The following is a 23,559-nucleotide window of genomic DNA, read 5'->3' as shown; positions in this document are numbered from 1 at the left end:
ATGAATCTAATAATGGATTGCATTCCATCACTCAATCATATCATGAGTTAGAGTGGTCGAGTGGTCTATCCTCTTGTATCCTTGTGGTGGTGTTTGGATTTTAACCTTTTTTGTCATTGGCCATATTGGCTAAAGAAAGAAAAATTGTTTTTTTAAAGAGAGCTCGAGAGATGGATAAAAACCCAATATTGAATGTATCTGATTTGGAGAGCTGGCACTGCTGTTTGTTCTCTGCTTTGAGGTCTAGCAATGGAAAATTTAATATTACTAATCAAGCAGTGAGCTGACCATTTCATTATTGTACACATTTGAATCTGCAACAAAAATCATCTTGACTAAAGCCCATTAAGATGAGCTGATTTCTGCCCATAAAGAAATGTCAAGCAACTATTTACAAGTCGTGCACTTATTTATGGCGGACAAAACAGTATGGGAACAGAATGATCCTTAATACAATAATTCTGTCCCCATATAGGTTATGTTTGTATGGGGGATGTGGTGCCAACAATTTAATGGTCTGCATAAGTAATCCAATCACTAATTTTGTTTGTCAGCTGATTGGCTGCATGTTTGTACTGGCAATAGACCCAAGTCAATGAGCCATTATGCATCATACCTTAAGAAGCCCATATAAATTGAAATACCCGACAAATGAATTCTTCAAAAATAAATATTTTTATCCAATAAAGTGCAAACCTACTTTTATTTTATGCTACCAATTTAAGAATATATTTTGGTTTATTTTTTAAATAAATTTACACAAGGTAAATAATAGTAAATATAATATCTCCAGTAGAACATGATCCCACTTCTAGCACTTTTCTAGTATCTTGGAGCCTTGCCATGGCAGAGTTAGGAGTATAGCTGACATTGACATCTTTTCTAGTAGATGATTGATTGCATTGGTCACATCATACATTTCCCAATAGTCCTAGATAGGGTTATCTATTTCATCCAAGAAATAAGTATTCACTTTGACGCTTTTTCTCCTCCAAAACCGAAAACACTTTCTGACTGTTCTTAAATACTTCAAAGAAAACTTAGATCTCAAACAAAGTTTGAAGGAGTAATTTGCCATTTTCAAGACTTGAAAAGTAACATGGAATCCTTTTCCTGTAAAGTGTTACACTTTTTTTTTTTAAATAGTAAAACATTTCTGTTCAAACGTTTTACTAGGAGAGATAAAATACCTTCCATTACAATAATTACACATATACAGAATTGGCATCTGCCAGGGCTATTATATATGTAAAGATCTCTTCCAAAGAGCTAGAAATGTTATTTTTTTTGTAATGGATATTATATAGTTGGCATAATTTCTTTAAAATTGTATACGTGAGTATTCTATTGAATGTACACTGCACACCTGTTAATATCCCAACAGACTCCACTTCAGTTACCACATTTCAAAATCTATAATATATTAATTTGCCAAATATTGGTGGGAAGAGTCTGGTCTAATTTAGTTGTCATGAAAGGCAAAAAATGGTTGTATCTACAGGAAACAACAGCTATGCAGCAAAATTGGTTCATTGTTGCTAATTATGCTATATTTAAAAAAAATCAGCAAATAAGCAGGGAAAAATGGGAGTAGTAGTATCTTCAAACATTCATGTTCCATTAGAAATATCTTCTTGAATGATCTACACATTTCAGGGTTGCACAAATCCCTTTGTCAGGACAAATCAAGTTGTTGAATTTCTCCGACGAAGGAGTTGGTGCGCCGCTGAAGTGCATAGAACATTCAATAAATTATTTATTTCTATTGGAGTATGAATTTTTGAACATAGCATTATTACTACTACCCCAATTTTTTACTGCCTATTTAATAGCTACTATTAATGGATCACATTGAATCCGGGAGAGGGAGTCACCAGAAGCAATCACTAGACTATTGCAGATGTTTTGTTCCTAACACAATCTATTAAAGGGAATCTGTCAGCAGGTTTTTGCTGCCTTATCTGAGAGCAGCATAATGTAGAGAAAGAGACCTTGTATCCAATGATGTATCACTTAGATTACTGGGTGCAGCCATTCTGACACAATCAGAGTTCTCAGATTTGGCAATGCAGCAGAGTTGAGAAAGCTAACCCTGCCCACACCAGGCTTGCTGTGTGCATAGTCTATATTGGCAGTGAGATGCTTATCATAGAAAGGGGTGGAGTCGGATGAGAGCCCGCGAGACAGCTAGTCACAGCAATGATAATCACCAGATGATAAAACCTTCAGAGTAAATAAACAGCACAACACTGTTTTAACCCCTACCTCATGTTGTCCTCAGATTACATAGCAAAAACCTGCTGACAGATTCCCTGCAAAGTGAGCAGCAATATAGAGAAGGTGAAGGGAAACATTTTATCTCCATCCTGCCACACAGGACCCGGGTGTTTGCTATATGAAGCACTTTCCCATTGTTTTTTAGATAATTATAAAAATTTCCTTTTTTTAGTTGGGGCATATAATCCATCTGTTTTTATCAAAGATTCACAGAATTGCACGGCCCAGTCTTATCTGCAAAAATGGACCTTGGTAGGACATGGACAGTGTATAACAAAAGAAACAGAAGGATACATTTAAAACAGATGTTTGAATAGTATAATAAAATTATATGGGTCTTTCTGGAGTCCATTTTTAAAACCAACAGCAAAAAATGAGAAATACGGTTATGTGAATAGTCTCTTAGTATTGCAATGTATCAGCAATTTTGCTAAATTTTTACATCCCTTTGGATTTCCATCATGCTTTTATATATTTAGTTAAAAGAATTTTACACATTGTGATAAATTAGAAAATAGGCCACAACTTTGAATAGTGAGAATCTCTTGGTCTGCACAAATGATGTCTTTTAACTCTGTTACCTTGTGAATTCTGAGCATCAAATGACCTAAAAGTGTTTAGCGTAGATGAATGGATCTTTTGAAATTCGAATTCGGCAATTTTGCCAAATTTCCCCCCAAAATTTGATTCTTTGTGAATACATGTGCACAAATATCAATACTGCTAAGCTTGTAATTACCCGAAAATACACATGGGAAAGATGAGAAAGAGAGAGAGAGAACCCTGCAAACCACTCTACAGGAGAGAGGAACCAGCTGACCATAAGAGATAACACAACACAGGTGAGAATGAGGACCCTGCTATCCATAAGAACTTACACTCTACAGGCGATAGAGGACCCCGCTGACCATAACAGCTTATCTTCTACAAGGAAAGAGATAGAGGACCCTGATGATAATAAGAACTTACAATCTACAGGTGAGAAAGAGGACCCTGTTTGTCATGCAAGGTGTGGAAAAGATTTAGTTTAACACAAAGGGGAGAAGGAAAGGGAGCCCAGACTCTAAGGAAAGGGGGGAAGTGGAGACCTCCTAAGTTGATCTAGCATCACCCTGTCTCCCCTAACATCCCTGGCTCCTCACCAATCGACGCATGCGTGCCTCGCCCTGTCTTTCCCTGGTGTATGGCTATGGCTAGGGAAGGGAGGAGATGAGCACTAGTCGATTTCCACTAAACACTATAAACAACAAGCGTACACAAACAGGGGGAAATTGCTTAGCTTTAGGCGACTTCAGACAAATGCGCATACGTCATCAAGCTCCAGAGAGGACGAAGTACTGCTCTTGCTAAACCTTCACAAGTAGTAATGAATATCACCGGCACCTCCCTCTGAAACACAGCAGGTATTTATACACCCAGGCAGAGTGTTAATTAGCCTGAGGAAGGTATCCGCTGGGTCCTAGAGACAGTCTCTAAGAAGATGTCTGTAATGCCAAACGTAGAGATCTCCTGCAACCAACTGCAGGGCGACTGTCTGTCACATCCGTGACAGTACCCCCCCTCTATGAGTGGCCAACGGATACTCAGGACTGGGTTAAAAAGTGTGGATTGAGCGAACCAACCTGGGAGCGTTTACCTCTGATGCTAAAACCCACATTCTCTCCTCTGGACCATAGCCTTTCCAGTGCACCAAGTATTGTAGAGAACGACGTTGAAGATGAAAATCTACAATCCTCGAAATCTGGAACGCCAGATTTCCATCAACCATTACTGGTGGCGGTGGTAGAGGTGAGGGCTCAAGAGGTTCCGCATACTTTTTGAGTAAGGACCTGTGGAACTCGTTGTGGGGTTAATGACGGTGGTTATTTTATAGGGACCAATAAACCTAGATCCCAGCTTCCAAGAAGGAATTTTCAATCTTATATTCATGGTAGACAATCACACAAAATTATTCACATTCAGGTCTGGACCTGGCAAGCATTTTCTGTCAGCCATACGTTTATACCTGTCTACCATCATCTTTAAATTACTCAGAACACCCTACCATACCAAGGAGAGCGACGAAGCAAACTGTTCCTCCTCAGGAACTCCTGAAGCTCCTCCCCCACTAAAGGTACCAAACTGTGGGTGATAACCGTATGCACTGAAGAACAGTGACCTGCCAGTGGATTCTTAACGATGATTATTAATGGCAAATTCTGCCATCGGTAAGTAGGATGCCCAATCCTCCTGATTTTCGGAAGTGCAGGCAATGCGACAAAGTGAACCATTTTACTGAACCTATCTACTACCACCAAAACCACCATTTTGCCTGCAGAAACCGGTAGGTCAGTAATAAAATCCATGGACAAGTGTGTCCATGGCCTACTAGGGATAGGTAGAGGAAGAAGAGTACCAGTCGGACGGGTATGCGAAACCTTAGAATGCGCACAAATACTACAAGCAGCTATGTGTTCAATCACATCCCGATGTAACCCCGGCCACCAAAACCGACGAGAAAGGAGGTCCGCGTTGGCCTTACCATCTGGATGGAAGCACAGAGTTATGATGTTCCTTAATTACTTTGCGGCGCAGATTAGATGGTACAAATAACCTTCCTGAAGGGCAGGAGGCATGGGCGCCCCCCTGAGCCTCCAACACCTCATCCTCCAGTTCAGGATACAGGGCCGAAATGACTACCCCTTTCTGTAATATCAGGGAAGCTCCGGGACAAAGCATCAGCCTTGACATTTTTGACCCCTGGACGAAAAGTGACAACTGTTAGAATCTATGTTGCTTTACTATCGGACATCTTGTTGTGGTTTGCTGGCTTCTAGTCTTTTCCTCTGGTGCTGGGTTTTTGGTCACGTGATCTCTGCACTCTTTATTACCCAGCACCTGGCTCCCATTATCTGCTGAACATCAGTGTTGCAATGCTCGTGCTCTTGCTAAGTAGCCTGGTTTAGTTCTTGCTTTGGACTATTGTTATCCTGGGACTTCTTGTTCCACCAGTTTTGTTTCCTTTAATTTTCATTTCTGCAACTAACTTTTCTGTTAGGAGGTCTCCTGCTTTTGCTCCCAGTCCTTAGATCTTTTAGGGACCCCTTCCCTTTCCTACAGGTCTTCGTTTGAGTTCAGTGCAGGAGTTTCGGTGGAGTTATTCATAAAGAATAGGGCACCCACCCCAGCGTAGGGTAAAGCTGAGTCTCAGTGCAGGGACAGCTTTTACCTCCTATTCCTTAGTTCTAAGTTGCAGAACATAACAGTATGTCCAGCCACGTTTAAAAAAAAAAAAAAAGTTTTTTTTTTCCCCCCTCTCCTCTTCCTGGATTTTCTGCCGTATGAGTACCATCCAGGAGCTTTCTCAACACTTGCAAGGGCTGACTCTGGAGGTTGCCGATCTTCAGCAGTACGTGAGTAAATACCCTGCAGAACGCTATGAAGAACCTAAGGTAGGATTACCAGAGTGTTTCTCGGGGAAACGCCAGGATTTTTTTTCATTTAAAAATGCTTGATTGTTGTATTTTTGGCTCAGACCTAGATCTTCTGGTAGTGAACTACAGCGTGTAGGAATTATTATGCCTCTATTGCGTAAGGAACCTCAAATCTGGGTATTTTCCTTGTCTCCTGATGATCATTGTCTGAGGTCTTTGGAGGCATTTTTTGATGCCATGGGTTTGCTATATGATGACCCTGATTGGCTGAGGCAGAGCTCAGATGTCTCAAACAGGGTTCTCTTGATGCAGAGAGTTATTGCACCCTGTTCAGACGATGGTCTGCAGAGGTCAGGTGGAATGACCCTGCACTCAACTTTCAGTTTCTGGCAGGTTTGAGTGAAAGGGTTGAAGATTTGCTTATTGCATTCCCTGAACCTGATACTCTGCAAGTTGCCATGCAGCTAGCTATCCGTGTGGATAGAAGGTTGAGGGCTAGACAGAATGAGGAGAAGTTTCCTGTATTGTTGGATTCTGTTTCTCACAATATTCCTGCCGACACTGGGGAACCTATGCAGGTCAGGGCAATGTCATCCCGTTCCAGGGAGATGGACAGGAGGTTCTCTGAGGGACTTTGCTTGTATTGCGGTAAGGCTGATAATTTTTTAAAGCATTGTGAGGTTCGCTTAAGGAAAGAAAAAAAATGGTCAGTAGAAATAACACTCCCGTTTGCATTGCGTTTTTACGTTCTGCTGGGGTGTTTTTTCCTGGCAATGCCACCTGTCAGGGTCGTTTGATTGAGTTTCAGGTTATGGTGGATTGTGGTTCTGCACTTAATTTGATTGATCAACAATTTCTTGAAAAGTATAAGTTTGATTCTGAACCTTTGTAGTCTCCTTTTCCTGTCGTGGCGATTGATAATACTCCCCTGGAGCATGGTAGCATTCTTCGAAAGGTCAATGGGTTTCCACTTACTATAAATATGGAACATCAGGAGCAGATTGACTTATTTGTACTTGCTAAGTTGCCTTCCCCGATCGTCCTGGGGTTGCCCTGGTTAAAAGTGCATAATCCTTTGCTGGACTGGTCATCTGGTTCCATAAGATCCTGGGGTCAGGGGTGTTATGGTAAGTGTTGTAATGTTCACATTGCGGCTGTTGTGAAGGGGGAGTTACCTGAAAGCTTTACCACCTCATAGAGATTACGACTGCGCTATTGACTTCGTCCCTGATGCTAAGCTCCCTAAGAGCCGGTTGTTTAATCTGACAATTCCCGAGAGGGAGGCTTTGAAGGAGTGCCTTCAGACTAGTTTAGCTGCAGGTCACATAAGACCCTCTAAGTCTCCTGTGGCGGTTGGGTTCTTTTTTGTAAAAAAAAAAAGGATGGGGGTATAGGCCATGTCTGGATTTTTGGGAGATTAATAAGATCACTGTGCGCAATCCTTAACCTTTACCACTTATTCCGGATTTGTTTAACCAATTGACCGGAGATAAATGGTTTTCTAAGATTGACCTTCGTGGGGCATATAATTTGCTGTGGGTGAAGGACGGAGATGAATGGAAGACAGCTTTTAACACCCCGGAAGGACATTTTGAGTGTTTGGTGATGCCTTTTGGGCTTACTAACACCCCTGCATTTTTTCAAAATTTCATCAATGACATTCTGAGACCCTTGATCGGTAGGAGTATTATTGTTTATATGGATGACATTTTGATTTATTCATCAGATTTTGAGTCTCATTGGCAGAGTCCGCAAAGTTCTTCAGATACTGAGAGATAACACACTCTTTGCTAAATTGGAGAAGTGTCAGTTTGCTGTCCAGAAAATTAGTTTTTTGGGTTACTTTGTCTCTTGTGATGGTTTTGAGATGGACCCGGTGAAAGTTCAGGCTGTGCTGGAGTGGCCGAGGCCTGAGGGTTTGAAGTCCGTACAGAGGTTTTTGGGGTTTCCAATTATTACAGGAAATTCATAAAGAATTTCTCTGTCATCGCTAAACCCATTACTGATCTCACCAAAAAGGGTGCTAATACAGTCCAATGGTCCACTGAGGCTATTGAAGCTTTTGAGTATCTCAAGGAGAGGTTCAGCTCTGCTCCTGTTCTTATCCAGATGGATGAGACCAAGCCAGTTTTGATTGAGGTGGATGCTTCATCTATAGTCGTAGGGGCAGTTCTGTCCCAGGAGGGTGAGGATGGGATGCATCCTTGTGCTTTCTTTTCAAAAAAATTTTCTGAGACAGAGCTCAACTATGATGTTGGGAATCGTGAGTTGTTGGCTGTGAAACTCGCATTCGAGCATTGGCAACATTTTTTGGAGGGGGCTCGACATCCTATACAGGTTTTCACTGATCATAAGAATTTGATTTATCTGGACGCAGCTAAACGTTTGAATGCCCGTCAAGCTAGGTGGGCACTGTTTTTTGCCCGGTTCAATTTTTCCATAACCTTTGTCCCGAGGACAAAGAATGTTAAGGCTGATGCTTTGTCTCGTAGTTTCTCTACAGCGGGAGGAGTGTATTTTGCAGAGAGGGGTGGTGGTGGCCGCATTGGATTCTGAGTTGGAGAATAGCATCCTAGGAGCTCAGAGTGCGGCACCAACTAACACTCCGTGTGGTAAATTGTTTGTGCCTAGAGCCATGAGGAGAGCGTTTTTTGTTGAATGTTATGAGTCTCGGTTGGCGGGTCACCCAGGGATTTCGTAAACTATGAAGTCTATTGGTCGGAGTTTCTGGTGGCCACGGTGGCAAAGGGAAGTCATCAAGTGGGTGCGTCAGTGTTCTGTGTGCGCTAGGTTGAAGGCCTCTCACGCTCCGGCTGCAGGGTTGCTATGCACCTTGGAAGTTCCTAGTTCACCATGGACGCACCTTGCCATGGATTTTATCACCGATCTGCCTTTATCGGAGGGTTTTTCTGTCACCTGGGTTGTTGTGGACCGGTTTAGTTAAATGTGTCATCTGGTTCCATTCAACAAGTTACCTTGCACCAAGACTCTTGCTAAGGCTTTTGTGAGGGAGATTGTCAGGCTCCATGGTGTTCCCACGGACATTGTTTCCGATAGAGGACCACAGTTTGTAGCTCGCTTTTGGCATGCTTTTTGTGACAGATTGAAAATTCATTTGTCATTCTCGTCGGGGTATCATCCAGAGTCCAATGGACAGACTGAAAGGAAGAACCAGGATGTCAAGCTGTTTTTGAGATGTTTGATGGCAGACAATCAGGAAATGTGGTCAGAATTTCTACCACTTGCTGAGTTTGCCCTTAATAATCATACTTCTTCCTCGGCTGGCTGTTCTCCTTTTTTTGTTGTACTGGAAGGTATCCATCTTTTGGACCATTTTCCAAAGTTGGGGCTGCTGTACCGGAGGAGGACAATTTTTCTGGTGATTTGGAGAGGGTTTGGACCAGTGTACCCCTGATCCTTAAAGAGGCTAACAGGAGATCAAAAACGTATTTTGACAAAAAAAGAAAGGAGTCCTTGTTTGCTGTTGGGGATATGGTTTGGTTGTCTTCTAGGAATCTTCATTTGAAAATTCCTTCTAAAAAACTGGGGCCTAAATTTGTGGGTCCTTTCAAAGTGGTTCAGATTGTCAACTCGGCAGCTGTGAGGTTGGGCATTCCCTCGTCCTGGGGGTTTAATTCTCTGTTTCCTGTGTCGTTACTTAAGAAGGCGCACACGCCTGATAAGCAGGCGAAGCCTACTGTTCATCCTGTTGATGAGGACGGTGCACTTGAGATTTCTCGCATTTTGGATTCTAGGTGGCATAGAGGAAGATTACAGGATCTTGTGTCCTACAGAGGTTTCGGCTCCGAGGATAATTCCTGGGTGAAGGCCGAGGACATCTCGGCCTCAAGGCTAATTAAGGCTTTTCACAGGAGATTTTCTGGTAAGGCTCGGCCTAGAGAATCCGGAGGATCCTCGTAAAAGGGGAGGTACTGTTAGAATCTTTGTTGTTTTACTATCGGCCATCTTGTTGTGGTTTGCTGGCTTCTAGTCTTTTCCTCTGGTGCTGGGTTTTTTGGTTACGTGATCTCTTCACTCTTTATTACCCAGCACCTGGCCCCCATTCCCTGCTGAACATCATTGTTGTAACGCTCGTGCTCTGGCTAAGTAGCCTGGTTTAGTTCTTCTTGCTTTGGACTATTGTTATCCTGGGACTTCTTGTTCCACCACTTTTGTTTCCTTTAATTTTTGTTTCTGCAACTAACTTTTCTGTTAGGAGGTCTCCTGCTTTTTCTCCCAGTCCTTAGATCTTTTAGGGACCCCTTTCCTTTTCCTACAGGTCTTCGTTTGAGTTCAGTGCAGGAGTTTTGTGGGGCTATTCATAAGGAATAGGGCACCCACCCCAGCGTAGGGTAAAGCTGAGTCTCAGTGCAGGGACAGCTTTTCCCTCCTATTCCTTAGTTCTAAGTTGCAGAACATAACAACAACAAAATTGAACCTAGTAAAAGCAGGGACCATCTGACTTGCCTAGGGTTGAGATGTTTAGCTGACTGGAGATATGACAGTTTCTTATGGTAAGTAATAACAGTAACAGGATGGACAGCCCCCTCCAACCAATGTCGCCATTCCTCGAACTCCAATTTGATAGCCAAAAGTTCCCTATTATCCACGTCATAATTTTTTTCAGCCGAAGACAATTTTTTAGAAAAGAAGGCGCATGGACGCCATTTACCAGGGAACGAACCCTGAGACAACACAGCCCCAACCCCGACATCCAACGCATCAACCTCCTCAATAAAGGGTTGGGAAACATCGGGTTGACTGAGTATAGGTGCAGTGGCAAAATGATTCTTTAAGGAAAAAAAAGCCTGGAGGGAAGCATCCAACCATTTGGAAAAATCAGACCCCTTCTTAGTCATGTCAGTAAGGGGTTTCACAATAACAGAGTAATTTTGGATGAATTTACGGTAAAAATTAGTAAAGCCCAGAAAGCATTGTAGAGCCTTCAGGTTCACGGGACGTTCCCAGTCAAGGACTGCACGGATCTTCTCAGGATCCATTCGAAAACCTGAAGATGAGAACAAGTACTTCAAAAACTGGACCTCCTGAACATCGAAAACACATTTTTCCAGTTTGGCATAAAGTTTGTTATCCCTTAATATCTGGAGCACCTGCTTAACATGCCCCCGATGAGTCTCAAAATCAGGTGAGTAAACCAAAATATCGTCCAGATAGATCACCACAAACCTCCCTACCAAATGATGGAAAATATAATTTATGAAATGCTGGCATACCGCAGGTGCATTGGTCAAACCAAAAGGCATAACCAAACTCTCGAAATGTCCTTCCGAGGTATTGAATAGTGTTGAGCCACCCCCGTAGTGTTCGAGCTCGGTTCGGTTTGTCGAACACCCGTATGTTCGCCGAACTGTTCGTCGAACACCTTCGAACACCGTTAAAACCAATGGCAGGCAAACAAAAACACATAGAAACACATAGAAAACACCTTCAAAGGTGTCCAAAAGCTGACAAACTGCTCAGAAGACACAACTAACACATGGAAAAGTGACAAGTACATATAGTTATGCGAAAAGAAAAGAGGTGGAGGAGTAAAAGGAGGGGAAGACACAGATATAGGCATGTCATGCCCTTCTAAAACCAAAAAAGTGCGAAGCCGACACGGCCAGTCCGTTCCTGCCCGTGCGACCTCCGTGTCGCCGGGTTTGTGCCAGAGCTGTGGTGGACCCTGACGGCCAGCCCCCCTCTCCCAATACTGGTGCCTGTCCGCTGGTGGGTCGAGCGAGGCCCCCTGCGGTGGAGGCAGGTCTAAGCTTTTTAACTTAAATTGTCTCTCTAATTTGAATGAATACACTTTAAATCCTTTTACAAGGATCTATTGGAGGGCAAGTCTCATGCCAGCAGCCACATAATTCCTGCTCCAGTAGTGTCCACTAAAGCTGCTGCAGTTAAAAAGCTTTTATAAGGATCGAGTTCGGCGGTCCACCGCAAGGTGTCCTACCGCCAGTCCCAGCCCCTATGCCTTGGGGTGCCTCCCCGATGCTCTTCACTGAGTGTCCCGGGGGCCCGACGCATTTCCTCTGAAAAAATTAAGTGTCCAAACTACAGGTGGTGTAGCTTGCTTAACAGCTGGGATAATCCGCTGACTAGCAGACACTGCTACTAGGCACAAAATATTTCCTGGGCTAGATGCAGTTAAAAATTTGTAATTAGATACTCTCGTTGGATGCTGAGAAAGCATTCCATAGAGTCTCCTGGCATGCCATATATTATTCTCTTAAAAAGCTTGGGGTAGGGGTCTAGGGGACCCTTTTAGAGCCAAAATCACGGCCCTGTATTGCAATACGTCACCTAGGCTGAAGATAAATGGAACATTTTCATCACCTTTCATAATCACCAATGGGACAAGGCAGGGATGTCCTCTGTCCCCTCTCTTATACATCCTAGTGACGGAGCACCTGCTCTCATCAATTCGCCATAACCCCAATATTAGGTGGATTGAGGTGGAAGGCACCAAGTACAAGTGCTCTGCATTTGCTGATGATGTCCTAGTATATATCACTCAATCAGATATATCCATCCCTGCTGTTATGGCTGAAATAGATCACTTTGTTACATGGTCAAATTTTAAAATCAATGCAGCGAAGTCTGAGGCCCTCGATGTCTCCCTCCCCAAATCCATACAGGATTCCATCCAGTCCAACTTTCCCTTTGCCTGGCCCTCACAGGGTATCAAATACTTATGAATTCGTATTCATAGAGACCTCTCCCGTATCTTAATTTTGGGCCCTTTATTGAACAACTCCATACAGACCACGGTTGGCAAGTTAGAACTGTAAGATTCACTTGCAGACACCTGTGCTAATTAGTTTGGCAGGTGTGTCCAATGAAAGGCTAGACTACTTAAGAAGGATGTCCCACATTATTAAGCAGCCTACATTTTCTGCCAAAATGGGAAAGAAAAAGGATGTGTCGGCTGCTGAGAAGCAGCAACAAATTGTGGAGTGTTTAGGTCAAGGCATGACTACAATCAACATTGCCAAGACACTTCATCCTGATCATCGCACAATCAAGAAGTATGTAGCTGATTCACAGTACACACGTGTGCGTGCTGATAAGGGAAAATTGAGGACTCTTTCCTACAGGCAATTATGTCAGGTTAAAAGGAGCTTCTGAACTCTCGTGCATTGAATTTTTCAGGTTTTGGATGGTTTCTGCTTTAATTGTTTTGCATGAGGACAGAATACCCTCCCAGAGCTGTTGCTTAGATGTGAACTGCCTCCCGCCATCATAGACACTCCTTTTAATGATGCTCCAGAGGTTCTCAATGGGGTTGAGGTCAGGGGAGCATGGGTGCCACACCATAAGTTTGTCCCCTTTTATGCCCATAGCAGTCAGAGATGCAGATGTGTTATGTGCAGCATGAGTTGGAACTGTGAGATTCACTACGTGCACCACTAGTGTTTTGGGGAAAAGCACATGTAAGATTCTGCAACAGTCTCTGCTGATACTCCTGCATACGTGCATCTCTTTCTATGGCAGGAATAATTTCTGCAAATTTACTTTTGTACCGGGGATCTAACAGTGTGGCAACCCAGTAGTCAGGATTATTTCTAATTCTCACAATTCGAGGGTCATGTTGCAGGTAGTGCAGCAAAAAGGCACTCATGTGTCTTGTCCATCCAGGAGCACCAAGTCCCTGTTGTGTTGGTGGCGAGGTAACAATCATGCTTCCTTCCTCTGCCCTCTCCCCCCAACCTCGCACAACAGAAATGTGATCAAGGTCTCCCTCATCTGATGAGTCTTCCATCAGTTCGTCTTCCACTTCTTCCTGGGCTCCTGCGCCTTCCTCACTAGTTTGGCTGCTACCATGCACCCTGGTAAAACCATCTCCCCCACCCTCACATGCCTGCCGCCTTGGTGCTGCCGACCGTCTGGACCTTGCAGATGTTAGCCCTTCTGCATACAACTCCTCCTCCTCTACTTCCTCCACCTCCTCTTGTGCCACCACCTGACTCCGAATTCTGTTTAACATGTGCTCCAGCATGTAAATCACCGGAATAGTCATGCTGATAATGGCATCATCAGCACTAAACATCTTCGTCGCCATTTCAAAACTGTGCAGAAGGGTGCATAGGTCCCTGATCTGAGACCACTCCTCCAGCATGATTTGACCCACCTCTGGATCTTGTTGACCCAGGCTATACATCACAACGTATTGCACCAGGGCTTGTTGGTGCTGCCACAGTCGCTGCAACATGTGCAGAGTTGAATTCCACCGGGTAGGCACATCGCATTTTAGCCGGTGAAGTGGCAGGCCCAACGACTTCTGTAGACATGTAAGTCGCTGAGCTGCGGGATGCAAACGGCGGAAGTGACACACAGCGACCGTGCCATCTGCAGAAGGCCATCTAGTCTGGGATAGTGGGCTAAAAATTGCTGGACAACCAGGCTCAACACGTAAGCCATACAAGGCATGTGTGTGACATTGCCCCGGCGAAGGGCCGCACCGAGGTTTGCAGCATTGTCGCACACGGCCTTCCCTGGTTTCAGGTCCAGTGGAGACAACCATTCATGAAACTGGTTCTCCAGAGCTGACCACAACTCCTCAGCTGTGTGACTCACATTTCCCAGACATTTCAAAGTAATAACCGCCTGATGACGTTGAGCCCTGCTGCCAGCATAGTAAGGAGGTGTGCAGGATCCCTTCTGCGCAGTTAGAAAGCTTGTGTCATGACCAGACAGGATTTGGGTGCAGGTGGAGGACCGAGAGGAGGTTGAGGAGGCAGAAGCAGTGGAGGAACTTTGAGATAAAGAGGATTGATGCACAACTCGTGGGGACGGCAAGACTTGGACAGCAGCCCCTTGTCCTATTGTCACCATAGTTACCCAGTGCCCAGTCAGCGACATGTAACGCCCCTGTCCATGCCTACTCATCCAAGTGTCTGTGGTGAATAGCACCCTGTCACACAGAGATTCTCAAAGAAGCGGTGATGTTGTGTGCGACATGCTGGTGGAGCGCAGGCACACCTTTCTTTGAGAAGTAGTGCCGACTGGGCATCTGGTACTGGGGCACTGCGACGGACATAAGGTCTCGAAAATCCTCTGTGTCCACCAGGCGGAAAGGCAGCATTTCGGTAGCCAAGAGCTTGCAGATGGTGAAATTCAACCTCTTAGCTTTCTCATGGCTAGGAGGAAATGGTCTTTTACTTGTCCACATCTGAGGGACCGAGGGCTGGCTGTTGTGCTTAGACGGGGTTGAGAAGGGTGTCCCTGGCAAACTGCCGGTCTGTGAGGAAGAAGCAGGCGGACATGTTAGGTTGCCTTGATCCAAAGGTGGTGCTATCGATGTCGGACAGCGCTGAACACCAGCTGGTGTTTTCACCTCCAAAGAAAATGTTGACCTGCCAATCACGCTGGCTGTTGCGGGTAAAGAGGTGGCTGGTCAGCGTCCCAAAACAGGTGTGACTGCTGTCCCCCCAGTCACAGAGGATGAAGAGGCCGCGGATGCGCAAGATGGGGCAGATGGTGGTTGGCCCGGCCGGCTAGGCCGCATTGTAGCACAGTGAGCTTCCCACTGCAACTTATGCTTCATATCCATGTGCCGGTTCATGCATGAAGTACTCAAACTATGTATTTTTTGGCCTCTACTTAGCTTTTCCTGACAAATGTTACAGATAACACGAGTTGGGTCATCTTTATCGATCTGAAAAAATGCCCAGGCTATGCAAGGCTTAGCACCCATGCGACCTGAAGAGCCACCACGACTTGTGGTCAGAGGCAGAGTTGTGTTTGAGGATGCAGTTGTTGACCTGCTTCCAGTACTACGTCTCTGTCAAGGAAGCCTGACTTCGTCGTCACTAGCATCCTCCTCCACCTCCTCTGCTGACCTCATCTCTTGGCTGACTGTGGGTTGACAGTAAGTGGGATCTCCAACCTCGTCATCATCACCCTGTGTGTTATCACACTCGTCGTCCACAGAGCCAACCTCTTCCTGTCCTGACAAAAAACTAAAGTTGTCGCTCCAATCAGGTATTTGAGTCTCATCATCGTCTTCCTCATTGTCTCCACCAACAGGAGTTACAGTTTGGGAACGAGGGTCTACATTATGGTCAGAACCTTCTGCGTCTGGTCCTGGATCCGACTCATAAAGTTTCTGGGCATCAGTGCAGATTATTTCCTCGTCTGGATTCACAGAAGCTCTGGAGCCGACCTCTGATTCCCAGGCTATAGTATGAGTAAACAGCTCTGCAGACTCAACCATCTGTTCTACCCCATACTCAGACGGGCATCTGGAGACTTAGCAGCTGTGAGGAAGCAAGTGCGATTGGGGTGACACCTCTGAGGACTGGAGTATTTGTGATGTTGAAGTTGAGGTGGAGGAGAGCCCACTTAAAGGCACACTTGATATCCGTTGAAGCACCTGCTGTTTTTGTGCCTCATCTGGAATTTGTAGCGATTAGCATGGCTGTAAGAAAGGGATCTTATCACATTGTCCGCTAAAAGAAGTAGACATCTTAGTTTGGCTGGAAGATGGTCTTTCTTCTGCAGATGTTACTGTTGCTTTAACACCTACCCCACGGACACAACCTTTTTTTCCCTTCCCAACATGCCTATTCCCCTTTCCACCAGCAGCAGGCCTTTTTCCACTCATTTTGGTGGTTAACTAATTCCCAACTCTGGAGTTGTTTGCACAAAAAACAATGGATGGGAACGAGCAGAGCTGAGTGGCCAAACTGTGGTATTAGGCCAAAAGTATTGGCTGCGTTAGATGCAGATAAAAATTATTTTGAATTTGCAACCTGCTGGAGGTTAGTATAGATGGACTAATAAAACAAGTCCCACACACTGCTACAAGCCGAAATGTTTTTTCAGAGCTAGATGCAGAAAAAAATTATATTGAATTTGCAACCTGATGGAGGTTAGTATAGATGGACTATTAGAACGAGTCCCACACACTGCTACAAGCTGAAATATTTTTTCAGAGCTAGATGCAGAAAAAAATTATATTGAATTTGCAACCTGATGGAGGTTAGTATAGATGGACTAATAGAACAAGTCCCACACACAGCTACAAGCCGAAATATTTTTTCAGAGCTAGATGCAGAAAAAAATTATATTGAATTTGCAACCTGATGGAGGTTAGTATAGATGGACTAATAGAACAAGTCCCACACACTGCTAGAAGCCGAAATATTTTTTCAGAGCTAGATGCAGATAAAAATTATTTTGAATTTGCAACCTGCTGGAGGTTAGTATAGATGGACTAATAGAACAAGTCCCACACACTGCTAGAAGCCGAAATATTTTTTCAGAGCTAGATGCAGAAAAAAATTATATTGAATTTGCAACCTGATGGAGGTTAGTATAGATGGACTAATAGAATGATGCTATGCCCAAAAGGTTTTACTTCACTAGGTGCAGTAAAAAAAATTGTATTCTATACACAGGTGGTGTAGCTTGCAACACAGATAGGCTTCTCCACTGACTAACACACACTGCAAGAGGACAAAAAGTATTTGCTTTGCTAGATTTAGCCAAATGCTGTGAAAAAAACTTGCACAGCACTGGCACAGACCTGCCTGGCGAAAAGTTTTAGGAACTGATGTAACCTTGCCCTGAAAAGGACTGCAATTACAATTAGTCTTTACTCCCAACCTATCTATTTAAAAGCACAGACCTGCCTGATAAAAGTCGTAGGAAATGATGTGACCTAGTTCTTAAAAGGACTGCAATCACAACTATTCCCTACTCCCAAGCTATCTGTAGATTTGTGCGAAAATTGGCTTCAAATTAACAAAGTATAGCGCACACAGCAACAGCGGTGCCGTCTAACACGCAGCTGCAGCAGTGAGAAAATGGTGGTGACAGGGAAAATGGCTGGGTCTTATAGGGCAAGGACATGTGACATACACTGCCAATGACACATGCCCTTGCTTGTGTAAAAAAAAGCACTTCGCTCCGTGTGTGCACTGCTGATAGGCTGACAGATTGCACCTCCCCACTGTAAATGCGGGAAAGAGAAAAAAAAATGGAGATCTTCATTATTTCTGCAGAGATCCATCCCCTGCCCCTCCCCCCGCCCCGCTTTACACTCAAACTGCGTATTAACATTAATTTTCATCATTACTGAGAAAAAATCCAGTTATGATTTTGGTGCACGAACAGTTATCGAACATAACCTCGAACAGCCGAATTTTTTTCAAATCATTTGTGTTCGCCGAACGGCTCGAACACCGCCCAAAACAGCTCGAATTTGAGATTGGCGAACAGTTCGAGTCGAACACCGCTCATCTCTAGTATTGAACAGTGTTTTCCATTTGCTCCCTTCTTTGATTCTAACCAGGTTGTAGGCTCCCCTTAAATCCAACTTGGAGAATACCTTAGCTCCCACAACCTGGCTGAATAAATCAGGAATCAGACGAAGAGGGTATGGATCACAGATGGTAATTTGATTTAATTCCCGGAAATCTAAACAAGGACGTAGACAGACATCTTTTTTCTTCGCAAAGAAGAACCCTTGTCACCAGGGGAAAAGATGAGGGTCTGATATGTCCCTTCTCCAGAATTTACGCAATGAATTCCTTAATGGCTTGTCTCTCAGGGCCAGAAAAATTATATGGTCTGGATTCGGTAGTTTAGCTCCGAGTCAGGTTAATAGGACAGTCATAAGCACGATGAGGAGGCAAATCCTGACACACCCTCTAAGAAAAAACGTCCTTAAAACCAGACAGAAAAGCAGGTAATATTTCCGTAGAGACAGTAGCAAGGGAAATATCTAAACAGTTCTCATGGCAGTAATCTCCCCTTTCAATAATCTCTCCAGCTTGCCAATCCACCAACGGAGTGTGTTTAACAAGCCAAGAAATACCCAAAACAATCGGTGTGGGAAGATTGTCCAGAACATAGCAAGGGATTAATTCACAATGAACTGACCCCACCCTCAGTTTTACATTATGTACAATCTGAGTAAATGCTTTCTGTACAAGTGGCTGCGAGTCAATGGCAAAGATGGAAATAGGTTCAGCTAAAGCACAGCAAGCAAGACCACGAGTTTTCACAAACTCAGCATCAACTATGCTGACTCCAGCTCCACTGTCAACAAACACAGAAATTTTCTCGGTTTTGCCCTCTAGCACCACCTCTACTGACAGGACAAAGTGGGAATTGCAGGTTGGTAACAAATGCACCCCATTGTTTATCCAACTCCAGACTACCAAGAGTTAATCGAGACTCCTTTTGTTTAGGAATTGGAGGACAGGTCCCAACAAAATGTCCCCTTTTCCCACAAAAAAACATAACCCTTTTTTCCTGCGAATCTCCAGGGAGATGTATGATGTAGAGGCACCCCCTAACTGCATGGGTTCCTCCACATCCCCCAGTCCTGGCTCAACCCCAGACCGCTCTCCCGGCAGAGGTACACAACCCCAAGAAGGCCCCAGAGAAGGTGGTCTCACCCATCTATCCCGAAGGTGTCTTTCAAGACATATGGCCAATGACATGGCAGCCTCCAAGGACTGAGGGGTTTCATATACTGCCAAGGCATCTTTCAACTTTTCAGTAAGCCCCTCATAAAATTAACTTCTAAGGGCTAAGTCATTCCATTTGCAATCTTTTGCCCATCTACGAAATTCCGAACTGTACTTCTCCACTGATCGATTCCCCTGCTGAAGGCGATGTAGGCTAGACTCAGCCAAGGCGACTCGGTCAGGGTCATCATAGATGAGGGCCAGAGCCCCGAAAAACCCCTCCACAGACTGTAGACACACTGAGTCCCGCGGTAAAGAAAATGCCCATGACTGAGAATCTCCCTGCAGTAGAGAGATCACAATACCAACCTGTTGCTCCTCCTTTCCGGAGGAGTAAGGACAAAGTTTAAAATACAGTTTGCAGGCCTCATTGAATACAGAAAACTTGTCCCTACCTCCTGAAAACGTGTCCGGAGGGCAACCTTTGGTTCAGGCTGGACAGGCCTACCTGCAGAGACCCCCACATTAGCGACCTGTAGCCGCTGATGTTGCTGCTGGACCTCACAGTGGAGGTCGTTCATCTCCAGGGACAGTCAGTGGAACTGCTCTGCGAGCTCAGCAACAGTACTCATACCAAGGGAGAAAGGAAAAAAAAGTCCACGCCCAAAAACTCACAGAGGGGAGAAAAAAACCCAAAGTGTCAGATTTTTTTTTTTCTTTGCAAAATGTGCTCGACTGGCGATAAAGTCGCACAAGGTGTGGGAAAGACTTAGTGCAACACAAAGGGAAGAAGGAAAGGGAGCCCAGACTCTAAGGAAACGGGGAAGTGGTGACCTCCTAGGTTGATCTAGCGTCACCCTGTCTCCTCTAACATCCCTGTATTGGCTCTTTACCAATCGCCTTACGCGTGCCTCGCCCTGTCTTTCCCTGGCGCATGGCTATGGCTAGGGAAGGGAGGAGATGAGCACTAGTTAATCTCCACTAAACACTATAGACAACAAGGGTACACAAACAGGGGGAAATTGCTTAGCTTTAGACGACTCCAGACAAATGTGCTTACGTCCTCAAGCTCCAGAGAGGATGAAGTACTGCTCTTGCTAAGCCTTCACAAGTAGTAATGATTATCGCTGCCACCTCCCTCTGAAACACAGCAGGTATTTATACATCCAGGCAGGGTGTTAATTATCCATAGGAAGGTAGCCGCTGGCCCCTAAGAAGATGTCTGTAATGCCAAACATAGAGATCTCCTGCAACCAAGTGCAGGGTGACTGTCTGTCACTTCTGACACACCTGTGACACTGTTTCCCATAAGGACTTACACTCTACAGGTGAGAGAGGACCACAATGACCATAAGAGCTTACTCTGTACACAAGAAAGAGACTTACCCATTGACTCTGGTTTCTGAAAAATGCCTCTGAGGTACAAACTTAGCTTGGTCCAGTTACTGACCACCATTGTGCAAGGTATGATAATCTAGTAGATGTCATAGCTGCAGAGCATTATGGGAAAGACCGTGAGGCAATGCAAAATGTTGGTAGCCTGCTTTCTGATACTTCAGCAGTGTGATATATGGTGCCGGGCAAGTTTTTATTTTTGTGCACTGCAAATCAAATCTGAAAATTCAGGAAACTTTATTTGAACAGGATACCCCACAGATCGATTTGCTCATCTCTAGTTTAGAGTCCAAGTAGTACATAAAATGAAAAAAAAATAGGACTAGAGACACAAGGCTTCTTTTCTGCAAATACAGCATCACACTTGTATACGATAAATAAGACTACACATTGAAATGCGTAGGTTCTATTTATCTATTTCTTGGTGTGCATTCTACTAATGGATGGAGTTTTAACTGTATGTAATAAATGTGAAGTTTTATTTCTATAGAGCACCTCTTGCTGGACATTTTTTTCACTTTTATATGTAACCTAATGCGGAAACAGTAACCCTGTTTTTTTTTTTAAATAGGCATTGTTATTGTTTAATGTGACCAACTGATGCGCAAATTGGAGCTCCTTCTTGCTTAACATAACTAAGAGCTTTAAAATTATTTAAATGTCCATTATGTCAGATTTTTTTTAAAAGTTTGATACCTTTACATTTTTCAATAGTTTTAAAGGGGTACTCTGAGGAGATTAAAAAAAAATTGACAGGAGGTGTTAGAGGAGCTGCTCTTCACTGCTCATATCTTCAGTCTGGGAAATTACAGCAGTGTGGAGCTCCAAACTGTTAGTCTCAGCCAGTCTCTTGATGATAGCTGTTTCTCTGTAAAGAAGAGGGGGTGTGTCCATGCCCCCTCTTCTCCGACTGGCTGTTAATTCACACTGCTGTGTGATGTAATGTCTTAGATGGGAGGGGGAAACAGTGAAGAGTAGCTCCTGTCACACTGAATTACAAGTGTTATAAAGATAATAGAACTGCACTGGGCATCTCATCTTCATAGTTTATGTGGACAGGGACAGTATAAGAATTTATTATCCCCCCACAGTACCCCTTTAAGCTTTTACAATGTGCTTCAATCCCAGTTTGTGATTTTCCTCAGACGTATTAATATTTGAGTTCATTTTTAGCGTTGCTATGTAGCTAAGAGACATTTTCTCCTTTTTTAGGGCTCATTCAGACGTCAGTGATTTTTCATCAATGTCTGTATGCCAAAACCAGGAGTGGAATGTGGCACCCCAGGGGTCTGGTTGCCACAGTAATAGAAATATTATGTCTGAGAGCAAGTGGGAGGTTTCTCTGGTCAGGAGCCCTAAGCATGCAACACTGCTCGCCCAGACCTGGGAGGGGAGGAATCTACCCTTATAAACTGGGTCTGGGGCGGGATTAGGCAGTGAAGTTCCAGACACAGGGAGAGTTACAACAGGAGCTCTGTAGGAGCAGGAGCGAGTGCCAGAGGCTGGAAGCTAGAAAGCTCGCCTTGGCTGAAGACACTGAACCCGGACACAGAGTCTGAGGCTGTGGGGACATCCAGGTCCAGCAGCAGAATCCAACCGGCAGGGGATTCCATGTCCTCTGGCCTTAGAAGCCCGGAGGCACGGTCACAAGCAAGGGACCAGCACCGCCATCGTGAAGCGGAGGCTTACGGAAGGCCCCAAGTCACCGGCCATACGGGTGAGCACCACACGGTATACTCAGGGACGTGGGCTACTTCTACCCACATAGAGCAAGGTAGCCAGGAAAGAGTGCAGATAGTCGGGGAGGCCTACAACTCCACCTGGCCAGGGCAGATCCTGCTTGCTCACAGACTGACCAGACGCCTACTGCTAACCAGTACTCCCGGGAGGGTCAGCTTTATACCATCAGTAAAGACCCTGAACTGCACCACACGTCTCTGTGTTTCATCGCCGCACCAGCACCATTACTACTAAGACGCTCACACCATCACTCCCATCATCCACACTAGCTGCCCTGAGGCAATACTTCTCCCGTGGGGAGTTATTCCATACTCAGCTGCGCAAATTACATCAGCCTCAGCGGTCTGCAGCGCAGCGGCGGTCCCCACTGACCGCAATCCACGGGTGGCGTAGTCGGACATTGTTATTACCTAAGACTGCCACTGGTTTGACCGCCCTGGGCACGGACCGGGTCACCGCCACACTGAGACTGCAACCCCCAGCGATCCGGCTCCGGGTATCCCCCTGCACAGCACAGGCCCAGGGGGCGCGTCAACTTTGGCGTAGTCGGCAGGATTTCGTGCCCGCAACCACCGGGTACTGCGTGCCTGAAAAAAAAAAAAACTTTTATACTTACCTGTGGTGAAGTTTTCCGCCGTCCGGAGCCATTTCCCGCCATCGGACGCCATCTTGGACCGTTTCCCGCCGTCTTCTGCCGTCTTCCCGCCATCCGCAGCTGCTTCCCGCCATAGAACGCCATCTTCAGGACACCACGCGGGAAGAAGAGGGGCGTGGACGCCGAAAGCGCGCGAGATCCGAAGCTCCGCCCCACGCACTGACGCTGCGTAAGGTCCTGGAAGGGAGGAAGAGCGACGCTGACGTTATCGGAGCGCGACGCCAGGTCCTCGACCCCGATGATTGACTGCGGAGCCGCGGCCTACGGAAGAAGAGCATTGCAAGGTAGGCCACGGTCCACTAGGGGGGAAGGAGGATGTCGGACACCGAAGGGAGCTCCACCGCCACACCGGCCGCCAGCGCAACCGCTGCAGCGGTCATGCCATTCACCATGCCCTGTATCCCGGGGGCAACCTGGCTACCCCAGTACTCAGGGGAGTCACATACTCTAAGTGACTTTAGGGAAAGACTTGATAGCCTCTTCCAGGTATACCCCCTCACAGAAGAGCAAAAAGTTAGCATTCTGGTGGCCCAGTTAATCGGGGCAGCCCAAAGGGAGGTAAAGTCCTGGTCACCAGGGAAGAAGAGGACTGTCAGAGAGACACTAGCCCGGCTGAAAGACACATTTGACACCCGTACCTCAGCCGAGGTAA

The sequence above is a fragment of the Phyllobates terribilis genome, unplaced genomic scaffold (genome assembly GCF_046119375.1).
Source record: "Phyllobates terribilis strain yellow unplaced genomic scaffold, ASM4611937v1 Scaffold_3__8_contigs__length_932513732, whole genome shotgun sequence".
Classification (NCBI taxonomy): domain Eukaryota; kingdom Metazoa; phylum Chordata; class Amphibia; order Anura; family Dendrobatidae; genus Phyllobates; species Phyllobates terribilis.
The sequence above is the reverse complement of the archived record's forward strand: the minus strand, read 5'-3'. Positions refer to the sequence as shown.